The following is a 12,118-nucleotide window of genomic DNA, read 5'->3' as shown; positions in this document are numbered from 1 at the left end:
TTCCCCTCCCTTTCCCTCGGCTTTAGCTCCTGCCCTCCCCCACTGCTGTGGTCTCTGACACCTCTGGGGTGTCCCTTCTCAGAACCTTGAGGTTTGGCACCCCCTCCCCACACACACAACTGGAGATGGGGGCTGTCAGCCCTAGAAGTCTTGAGTACCCCTGAATTTTGGATCCTGCACTTTAAGGACTCATTGGGGGTTCCCCAAAGCAGCATACAGGTAGGGGACATGTGGGGGGCAGTTTTAAAACCATGTGACTGCTCCCACACACACTCACATACCACCCCCACCCCCCACACAGATAATTATACATTCCAGAGAGTTGGGGGAGGGAGGTGTGAGCCCGGCGGCGCTGGCCAATCAGAGACACAAACCACCTGTCAAGGGAGAAATGGATGAGCCCTCCCCCTCCCCAGTCCTTGAGCGCCCCTCCCCTCCCTTCCCCTTCAGGCCTCCGAGCTGACCCGGCTGCTCGGCGCTGACCCGCTCTCACCCCCCACCCCTGTGTGCTTAGATAGACCTGGAGTTCAGGACACTAGGAAGCCTGCTATGGGGAAGCAGCGGGAAGGCTGGAGTCCCTGCAGGGCTGATCTCCAGTGTAGACCAAGGTGCTGCTTCTCAAAGTCTGTCTCTGACTAACTGTATGTCTCTGCCTCTCTGAGTTACTGAGTTTTTCTGGATCTCTCAAAGCCCTCCTGATTCCGTGTAAAGAATCTTTCCTTCCGAACATATGTCTAAAATCGACCCCACAAGGAGCTTTCTGGGAGAGCAGGAGGAACCCACAGAGGCTTGAGTTGTGTTCCTCTCTCCGCCAGCTGCCCTCATCCTGCCCCTATCCCATCCTGTCCCTATCCGTTGCTGGGAGAGGGACTAGGTGGGTAGGTGGGTCCAGGCATTTTCTCCAGTACTCTGGACACTCTCAGGTTCCCAAACTCTCCTCTCAGAGTTCCATCCTAAAGTGTGCTCCTTTCTCCACAGTGGGGTTGGTGGGAGAACTGAAGTAGGGAGTCTCCTCATTTTAAGAGGCAGCCTCCCCTTCTAGGAGATAAAGAGGGTTGGCCAGGGGGGTGGCTAGTGCCCTGGTTGGAGATGGACAATGGCCCGGGGCTCAGTGCATGGCCCTGGCCCTGCCCCTTCACTTCCGGTGCTCAGTTCAAACTGGACAATGCCAGCTCCGGCCAGTTCCCCTCCCCCACTGCTACAACCCATTTAAAGGGACAGAGCCTGCTTTCGGGGGCATCTGCTTGCTCTCAATTTAATCCTATCCACCAAGTGTTCAGAACCTCTTTTGCTTTTCACTCTTCACCCCTTCGTGTGTATTTGAGAAAGAGAAAGGGGATGAGTAGGGGGAGGGGAGGGGAAGATAGTGAGAAGAGCAAGGGGCTGTGAAGAGATTATTTCTCTGTCCTACATAGAGTGCTCTCCAAGAAACTAAACTTGAATATAAGACATGGGGGATTGGTGGGGAAAAATAAAAAATAAAAAAAGAGGAACTGTGGCCCTTTGCTACTCAGCCTAAAATATATAAATCATTAACAAATACAATTAGCAATCCCCCACTTTCAACTGAGGATCCTACTTTAGATCTTGCAAGAGTTCTCCGAGAACATCTGCCAAAGCCATTTTAATTTATATAGTCCTTCCCACCGGAGACTCTTTTCTCCCTCCGTTATTAGCCCCCTTAAAAATACATTCGCTCCCTTTACTTCTATTACTAAGATTCAGGAAGGACTAAGATCTCGCTGAAGAATAGGGAGGGAAAGGGGAGTTTAGCGCTCTGGTTTCGCTTATTCCTCGAAATTTTTGTTCTCCCGCAACAGGCTCGACCAACTTCTCTGTCCAGGGTCCTGAGGGCGAGGGGGCTCTGTCCACGGTGCTGAATAAAGCCATGCTCTCCTGGCTCACAGCTTTGAAAATGCCTTCTTGAGTTTTCGCCTCCAAGTCCTTCCCAGAAAACCCTATTCTTTCAGCCCTCCAGTGACCCTGACACACTTAAGATGAATGAAGTGATTCGCTTCAATGCTAAACAGAGGGCATTTCCAGCTATACATGATGCTCTGAGAGCAGTGCAGTTATCTCAAGCTCCCTCTCAGAAAAAGGGGTATAACTATGCATGTGGCCATAGCGGGTGAGGAAAGGGAAGACTTTTTTATTTTAGAAAAAAACAGAGTTGAAGAGAGATTAATTTCTGTTTTGAAATCATTTTCCCCGTTTATTAACACTATGCATAGGAGTACAGGCATTGAAGTCAGCTTGCCCATGTTTGGCTATTGGCTCTACTATTGACAGCTATGTGGCCTGGGGCAACTTCTTTAACCTCTATATGTCTCAGTTTCCTCCTCTGTCCAATGAAGATAATGAAAATATTTTACTCTTAGGATTATTATGAGGCTTGATCATGTAGGTAAAACTTTTAAAATAGTGCCCGACATGGTTACATCTTAATAATGTAAATTATTACTATTATTATAGATATTGTGCACATGCTTGTCTCTATAATCTAGAACTTACTGGATCATTTGCCTCCTGAGGACTGGGATCATACATGTGTTATTTCTTTGTGCATCTTCTCCCACACCTTTACCAGTACGTAGTACAGTGCCTGGCCCACAGAAGACACCCAAGAAGTATGTCCTGAATAGGCTTTAATTGCAATAATAAAAATTATTACAATAGTCATAAAACTTATTCTCCTAGGCTATCTCTCTTGGGTGCAAACACTACAAACCCAGGAGGGGTTCAAGACATCATAAAGTTGTGTGTGTGGAGGCAGAGGATTCTTTAGGAAGTAAGATATCACTTCTCAGCCTTTTGGCTAAGATCAAGTGTAAGAAAGAAGACATGACTCCCAAAATAACTGATCCCTCATCCCTAATGGGTTGTTTCCATGTGGGCGATGGGGACTCCTGACCAAATCTTCCTTTCTTTGGTCCCTGTCTCAGTGAAAACTTTTTAGATACCTACTATGATCCAGTCATTTTGTTAGCTCACAAATTTGGTGGAGGAATCAGATAAGTAAAATACGTCAAGTAGTGTAATGACCAAAAACGTACCCCCCAAAAATTAAACAAGAAACATTCACTGCCTTCTAAGAAGTTACAGTCTAGATAGGGAGACAAGACCTGATATAACTAAGTATTGCAAGTTTCTTGTGTATTGGTTTCTGGGCATAATACTACCTAGGTAAAAGGGAAAAAAGTTGTCTAGTATCAATATAAAGATCTTTCCTTTAAAGTACTTGGCCAATTTCCTCTTACGTAGGTTTATATTTGCATAAAAGAAAGAGCTGAAAGAGGTCTTAGTAATAATTATTACTTATTCGACATTTTAAAAATATTTATTGAGTACCTCCTCTGTGTCAGGAATTGTTCTAAATGGTGAGAACACATCAATAAACAATACAAACATAAGTCCCACCTTTGTGAAGTTTGTATTCTGTAGGTGGTAATAACAACGGTTATTATTTATTAAGAATACAGGCACTTTTCTTATTTCATTCAAAGCTGTCAATAATTCTGAGTAATAGGTATTAATATTTCCAGCATAGGGGGAGGATTCTGAAGCTCAATGAATCAATATAGCTTGACTAGTGTAGCTCAGCTAATACATGGCAGAGGCAGATTTGAACCCACACATTTGACTCCAAAGCTCACATTGCTTCTACAGCCCTAATGTGTTGCTATCATAATTGGTGCTATCCCCATTTTGCCAATGAGGAACAAGGTACGTGCAAGCAAAAAGATGATGGAGGAAGATTATATACTCAACGCGATTACTAAATAACATTCTTCTTCCCTGGGCCACAGCTCTAGTCTGTCATTTCTATTGATCATCCTCTCTAAAACTCCTTGGCTTTCTAAATCAAAGAGCTGGCCAAAGCCAAAGCAGGTGCTCTTTTAGGCAATCACCCACGTTCAGCTCCCATTTGTCAAGTGTTTTTGAGGTCCACAGAGTGGTTGTTTGGAGTTAAAGCCCTGACTGTCTGCTAACATAAATGATGGTGTGCATTTGAAAAAAGTATTTCCCACAACGTGTCCCTCAGAATACTAGTTTCATTGGATGATTAATACATCTTACCATTTTAAAAAAACTTTCTATAGTGTAGTCTTTTGGAAAATATTGTGCTAACTAAGTTTCCTCTGCAGAACTTTTGAAAGCCTTTAGTATGGTTCTGTGCTCTGTGATTCATCAAGAAGGGAATGCGATGTGTACAATGTTTCCATTCACTCATCTGAGTCAGCTAAAAAATATTTATTGATCATCTATTATATGTCAGGTGGCACTGTTTGAAGCTTTGGGGATAAATCAGTAAACAAAGCAGATAAAATTCCTGCCCTCATAGAGCTTATATGCTAGAGAACAGGACAGACAATACACAAATAAGTAAAATGTATGGTATGCATAGTTCCAGGGAATTGGGGAATTGGATTAGATGTTAGACAAATGTTCTTCCAGTTCTGATGTTCTAAAGCAATATGGTGTGTGTGCGTGCGTGTGTGTGTAGAGAGAGAGTGGGGGAGAGAAAGAGAGAGAGAATTCCTAATTACACCGCGAAGCAATCTGTTTTTGCCCCATGCTATCATCTTTATCCTTCTTCAAGGACTAAGGCTTCCTACATCAAGCAGGACTGTGCACCTCTCACCTCTTAGGCCTGTTGAATTGGCAGAAGGAGGATGAGCCAAGGGAGTCCCCTTCCTTCTTTCAGTCCTGCTCCCCATGCGGGCCTTGCTTCACAGAGCAAGACGCCAGGCACTTGCTTTCACCAATAATGGCTTCATTACATTGAAAGGAGACGAGAGTGACCTCAGTGAAATAGACTTCTTGACCCCAGCTGACCTCTGACCCTCACCCTGACAGCCTCTAAATCTTTTCCTTCTGACACATCCCCCACAAGGTACAGACAAGAGGAAGAAATGATGAGCCTGCTATAGCCCACTGTCCAGCGACTGTAACTCGCCAGGTGCCCTCTTGCAGTGGAACTCATCATGCCCAACTGTAATTTCCCTCACAGCGGCCGATCCTTTCAGTGCTTCTCACTGTGTCTCTACTCTGGCCCGTGGGTTCCAACTCATCCAGCTGTCATTTACCTAGTGTCCAGTCGTGTGTGTCCAATGATTGTCATGTACCATGGAGACCGCAGGCAGGGAGGGTATCTAACCAAATGCTGTCATTTCCCAAATGCTACTTTAGGCTAGGTCTTTAACCTACTCTTCCTTGACTGGGCACCCATGTTTATCGTGAGCGATTATATACCAGACATGCGCCAAGTGCTTTGTGTGTTTTGTTTCTTTCTGTCCTCAACCATCCTAATATGACCCTCACTTTACTGGAGAGGAAACTAAGACTTAGTGAAGTTAAATGATTTGTCTTGACTCACAAATCACAAAGGGTGCAACCCACAACTAGCTCACTCCAATATTCTTCTTCCTTTTTTTTTATAGTTAATTAATGTATGTGGTTTAAATAATCAATCAGTATTGAAAGAATTATAATAAAAAACAACAGTCTCCCGACCACCCCACCCCCTCCGCTCCCATGAGGCAACCACTCTGGGGGTCATTTCTTTTGGAGGATATTTCCCTATCTCTAAAAATATGCATGTACCTATGTTCCTTGATTTATCAATTTTCGATATTTATTGATTTCCTGTTACAGTAGATGAGGACTTACCTGTCTTACAGGGCCCAGCTCCCCTTTCCCCTTCCTCCCAGTACAGTTAAATCACCATATTCAGCTAAATTGATAACCAGTGTTTACGCTGTCATGATTATAGAACTGTTCATTGCATTGCCAAGTAGTATTCTGTAAGAAAATTTCTCATGCTATGTTTCATTTTCCTGCCATTCTCTCTTTCCTTCAATATTTATCATTGAAATATCCTCAATTATTTTCAAGGGCTTCATCATATTATCTTTTCCACTAAGCCCTCATTTTTCCCAGAGCCTCTTTCCTGAGGCCCTTCCTCCTGGTTGCTCTCTGGGCTTGCTTCCCAGCTGTCATCCTGGGGCTTTCTCTCACTGTAGTGGCTAGAGCCACTGTTTTCTGGATCCCATGTCAACCTCTTTGTTCACCCTTGAGGAGCATATCCTAAGAAAGGGTGCATGGGAGCAAAATTTTCTAGACCTTAGAAGTCTGAGCGTGTGTGTGTGTGTTTTTTTAAACCTTACTTTTTTGACGGTTTCAAAGTCATACTCTTTAACATTCTGCTACGCTGACCCCTAACAAAATGAAGAAAGACACTTAACTTGCTTTGAGGATATCAAAGTGGAGATGCCTTTTCCCAATGCTGAAGCTGTGAACCCAGAGTTCTCTGAAGAATGAAAATTACAATAGTTAATGCTTTCGAAGGTTTTCCATGTGCCAGGCACTGTGCTTAGTGCTTTACAGAAATTATCTCAATCCTCACACCAAGCTTATGAGATAGGCATGTTTTTTATTGTTCTTATCTTACAGATAAAGCTCACGGATGAGTTAAGTAACTTGGTGAAGGTCACAGAGTAAGTGATAGAGTCAGGATTCAAACCCAGATAGGTTGCCTCTGGAATCAGCTTTCAGATTCAATAATCTGTATTTCCACACTGAGAAGAGACTTAGAAGTTAGTATCTTCAGATTCTGTTTCCTTCCTATCCCGTTTTGTAAATGTGGAAACAAGACCTAAAATCCAAATGACTTGTTCAAGGTCCCATAGTTAGTAATAACAAGAACTAGAAACCCAGGTTTCCCAGTATCCCCCTTTCAATCAGGGAATGGGAGTTCCAATTCAGAATTGGCTTCTGAAACTTGGTTTCCTTGTTTGTTTATTGGAAAGGACAGATATAAAAGATATATGTCCCATCAGATTGTGGCTGAGACATATAACAGAAGCATATATAATGCACCATGAAACAATGAAAGCTAACTAATATTATATAATATGGAAGACTTCACAGGGGAGGTGGCATTGCATTGAACCTTGTATAGGATTTTGAAAGCCAGGAAGGGCAGGACGTTCCAGAGGAAAGAAACAGCAGAAATGAAAGCAAGGAGGCTTGAAAGTGAATAACTCGTTTGAGGAACAGCCTCTAAGTTTGGTTCCCACATCGGCAAGTCCTCCATGTCCCTGTGGAGACATACAGAAAGACTGTACTTCTTTCATTCAATCTCTAACCACACACTCATTCAACATTTTACCAATAATCAAGATAGAATAGGATGATAAGAAAGTTCTGGGTTCTAGTCCTAGCTCTGTCATTAACTCATTGTGTGACCTTGAGCAAATCTCTTCTTATCTGGGCCTCAGTTTACCATTTATCAAATGTGAGTGTACATTTATGACCTCTAAGTCTCCTCCTTCTTTCTGCATTTGTGATAATTACAGAGCAAGAATGGGACAAAAGGCATTGAAGTATCCTTGACTTGACTCTGCTAGAATAAGGAGAGAAAAAACATCTATTAAGTTCTGCTATGTGCTAGGCATAGCCTCGTTTAACCATTCCGTGAGGGAGGTGTTGTCTCCCCATTTAACAAGAGAAAACTGAAGCTCAGACTATTTGATTAACTTTCTCAAATTCTCCCAGCAGGTAACAACAAAATGAGAGCTAACATGTATACGTGTTTGCCATGTGCCAGACACTGTGTCAAGATCCTACATTAGCTCATGTAATCCCCCCAAAACTTCATGATGTGAGAATTCTTGTCTCCACTTTTGAGATGAGGACACAGGAAGTGTCTGATGCCATCATCTCTACTCTTAATTACTAGGCTACACTTCATCTCAGCGCTGCCATTCAAGACAGCATCAAACTCCACATAAGCCACTCCAGAGTCAAAGCCTCCAGATGACAAGAGACTGTCCTTTTCTTCTCCTTACCACTGGGCCCCTGTGGTTTGGCCATGGAAGAAGAAGGGCAGCAGAAGAACAGATGCATGGAAGCTGTCCCTTCTCCCCCTTTAGCCTCTCCTAAATGCAAGCAGCACTTTGAGATTCTGAGAAGAGATGCCGCCACTACTATTCCATTAAAGGAGGGAATATAGAGTGAAGAAGAGAAAGAAGATCCAGGAGCCTTGATTCCAAGACTCTCAGAGCCAAAACGGACCTTGCAAATCAGCTGATTCTTTCAGATCCCAAGCTTGATATCAATCATCTTCTAGCTTATAAACCTCCAGCAACAGAGAGAGCTTACTGCTTTTGAAACCTTGCCCATCTCCTGATAGTTGAGATTGTTAGAAAAGTTTTTTTTTTCTCCCATTGAATTGAAGCTGATCTCTATAGCCTTTACCCAATGGAATCTTTAGAACAAGTCCCTCCCACTTCTGCAAAGACTCTAGGGTCAAGCTTTCTGTTCAAACCGCAGTCCCGCCTTCCTGAGTTGTGTGACCTTGGACAAATTTGTTAGAGGCTCAATGCCTCAATCTTGGTTAATTTCTCACTGTTCCTGTGGAAGTGAGCCTAAGGTCAGATTTCCCCAGCTTGATCCTCAGTGATCTACGGTCTCTTTCCATTGTCTGTGCATTACTTTGTACAATGCTTTCCAACCACACAGTGTTTTCCCATATGTTATCTCACTAGATCCTGGAAAATGGAGCTGCTGGAAAAGAAAGGAGCCGAGATGGCCTGTGGTTATCTCAATTTTGCAGGTGAGGCAGCTCTCTGGCCCCAATACCAGAATTACCTCCAAACTACACTCCTCACTCCTGTTACCACTAGCATTCCAAAGCCTTCAGATACCTCGCTCTCTTTCTTCCTGGTGTTTTCCCCTGCATACCCTTCTGCCCCAATCACTGTTTCTCTTACTTTACTGATTACTATTCATTCTTTAGGCTCTAACATAGATGTCACTTCATCCAGGGGTGTCTTTGCTTCCACCCCACTCACCCAACACCCTCTCGTGTTCTTATAGAACTCTGCACTCCTATAACAGAGTGTTTGCCCCAGTTTATCATATTTGTTTATTTGTTCTTCTCTCCCACTGGCTACTAGAATGTAAACTCCATGAGGCCAGGGACGATGTCTTTCTTTTCATTGTGTGCCTAGTGCATAGCACAAAGCTTGGAACAGAGTAACTGTTTATTAAATTTTGGTTTAATGAATAAATGAATGACTTGCCTAGGGTTCCATGCCAAAATTAGAATCCAGGTTTTATTTCTAAGTCCAAGAATTCTTTTTACCATCTTCTGAACCTAAGCTAATTCCTACCCCTAACCCTGCTGTCAGCTCCTGTCCTCACTTAATTCCTTAGAATCTTAGATCATTTATCTGGAAGGAATGTTAGAGCTCATCCATTCGACCTTTTCGTTTTATAGATTAAAAAAAAAAAAAAAAAAAAACCTAAAATCTATAGAGGTTAAGTGATTTGCCCAAGGCCATGCAACAAATTGTGGCCATCCTTCCCGATTACTAGATGGCTGCTTTCCCACTGAGTTCACCTATGAGTTTATAAACTCCTGGGACTTTTCTTGGGGGTGCAAGTAGTAGTAAATAATTTCATCCAAGTCCTTGTTTTCAAGCTCTCTAGCACTCAAAAGTCCAGACACCAAGAATCTATTCTGAGATATATCCCAGGTAGAAGTTTCAGGCAGGACAGGATGAAGCTGTGTGTGTGTGTGTGTGTGTGTGTGTGTGTGTGTGTGTGTGTGTGCGCGCGCGCGCGCGCGCACACGCGCGCACGCTCACACGTACACTTGTACATGCACTGGGGGAGGATCGTGGGGAGTTAAGGATACGGACATGAAAACCAGGCGGTGCGGCACAGACCCACTGTGGTGGGGTCCCTTGAGGCTCCACTGTGGAAACACCACTCCCTCTGCCCCTGAAGCTGACCTTTTGGGGCCAGAGATCAATAAACTGGACTTTGGCTTCAGTCCCCTTTAGCCCTCCAGTGACCACAGGCTGCTCAGAAGAGCTAGCAGGACTCAGGGTCATTAAGTAACTGTCACTCTTCCCCAGCCCCACTTGGGGCACTGCTGGGGGAGGGGCCAGGGATGGGAATTGTTATGGAAACACACAGGTATGGTTGATTCTCCCTCTGCCCACCAGAGGAGGAGTGACCTCTGTGTCTCCTTGACACCCCCCTTCTCCTTCCTCTCCTCCTCTTCTCACCCAAGATTTCCTCTTGCCATCCTTGTCCCCTCAGCACTGAGACCAAACTCCCCTCATTGAATCCCAACCTCCTTTCTGAGCCTCCGTCCTGTTTGCTGCACCCCATCCCTCACTGAAACCTTGTATTTCTCTTAGCCCAATATCTTCCAGTGACTCCCCACACACCATTATGCTGTGTAATCTTGAGATAGACAGTTCACATTTTTTCAGTCAAGGCAGTAGATGGGAGTTCCTCATTCACCATTTTCTGTATATCTCATCGCATTAACTTCTCATCTTCCATTCTCACCCCCCACCCTCCAAGAACAAATCCACTCACCGTTCTGGACATAATATTAACAAGATTCTGTTTCAGAAACACACTCACTGCCCACCCCACTCCCATCCCACCAACTTCCAATGCTCCTTGCCCACCCTCCTTCCTTACATCCACCCCAATGCCCCAGCCCACTTCTGATTGATTAGGGAGGAAGAGGAAAAGGAATCAATGAAAGAATCCAGGCCTGTTCTTATTCAAAGCTAGAGATCCAGGAGGGAGGGATATCAATTGTGGGGAAGATCAGGTTATAGTCACCACAGAGCAGGGGCTGAGGTGGTCCGTAGCGCTGGGGAGGATGGACGCGAGGGTCAGGCTATGCTCTGAAGGTTGGGAGGAGAGCTGTGGTGGAGCCGATAGAAGTGAAAGAACATCAATCGGTAAGAGCTTGGACGTGGTTCCATAGTGTAGCAGTTAGCGCGTCTGCTTTACACGCAGAAGGTCCTGGGTTTCCACTCCAGTGCAGCCACGGTCCATGGTCTACGGCCATGCCACCCTAAACGGGCCAGATCTCTTCTGATCTTGGAAGCTAAGCAGGGTCGGGCCTGGGTAGTACTTGAATGGGAGATTACCTAGGAAGACCAGATGCTGTAGGCATAAAAAAAAAAAAAAGAAAATCCGTAGGAGTTTGGCATGAGGGTGGGGTCCCCAAGACTACCCCCTCAGATAAGAAATTTACCACCCCATTATTCTTCCCAGATCTGAGAGGAGTCCTGGGTCCCTGGTACTCCCAGTGTCCATCAGGGGGCGCTCTATGCTCGCATTTCCCCTCTCCTCGCCCATCAGACCCAAGCTTCTTTGTTTATTCATTTGCTGGAAAATATTATTTGAGCACCACTATGTGCCAGGCACTGTGCACCAGACACTATGCCATTGACAGCAAAAACTCAGGCACAGAAGAGACAGACAGACAGACAAGGTCTCAGACTTTATGGGGCTAGCAGGGTAGGATTATACTGAATAATCATAATGATTTAAGGGAAAGGGGATCAGACAAAGCCTTCCTGAGAAACTGACTTTTAAACTGAGACTTAACAGATGACTAAATCTTGACCAGGTAACAATTAGGTAAAGAGATGAGGATGGGGTGTGTAGGGGTTGTTTTTCAGGCAGAGAGAACAAAGTACAAAGACCCTGAGGCAGGAGAGATCAGGGCCCCTTCAGAGGGCAGGAAAGAAGCCTGCCTGTATCAGATTGAGCTTTGGTCTGAGGTTAACCCTTTCTATTGCAGAACACACACAGCTGGAGCCCTCGAAAATTTTTTTCAATGCTCAATTTTCTTGATAATTGCATTTTTTTTGGAGAAAGAGAGGAGAGCCAACAGGTCTCTGGGGCCTTTCTAGAGTAACCAAGCTTGGGAGGGAGAAATTCTATTCATCCTCTTCCTAAACTCAGAACTTTTTGTCCAGAAGGAGTAGAACAGAAGTAGATTTAGTATGAGCTCCAGGCCGCCCCCCCACCCCACCCCCAAGGCTTTGAGGGGACCCAAGTCCTGGGCTCACATTTTTATAAAATTGTGCACAAATGAGATAATTTAATTTGAAATGTGAAATACCAGTAGCTAGTCCATTAAAAAGTAGTATGGAGGTGTGCCTGGCCATTAATACAAATGTTTTATAATGTTTGTGATATTTTTCAGCTTTTAAAATTTGTAATTTATCATGACTTGTTTTCTTATTTCAAATAAACATTCACTTGAGGCTATACATTTTATATTTATAAT

At 44.2% G+C, this 12,118-nt stretch overlaps 1 pseudogene; it reads left to right on the top strand.

Moving 5' to 3' along the window:
* Positions 1-10,873: 10,873 nt before the first annotated feature.
* LOC120596421 (uncharacterized) lies at positions 10,874-10,992 on the top strand (annotated as a pseudogene).
* The last annotated feature ends 1,126 nt before the right edge of the window (positions 10,993-12,118 follow it).

The sequence above is a fragment of the Pteropus medius genome, unplaced genomic scaffold, assembly GCF_902729225.1.
Source record: "Pteropus medius unplaced genomic scaffold, Ma_sr-lr_union100, whole genome shotgun sequence".
Taxonomy (NCBI): domain Eukaryota; kingdom Metazoa; phylum Chordata; class Mammalia; order Chiroptera; family Pteropodidae; genus Pteropus; species Pteropus medius.
The sequence above is the reverse complement of the archived record's forward strand: the minus strand, read 5'-3'. Positions and strand labels throughout refer to the sequence as shown.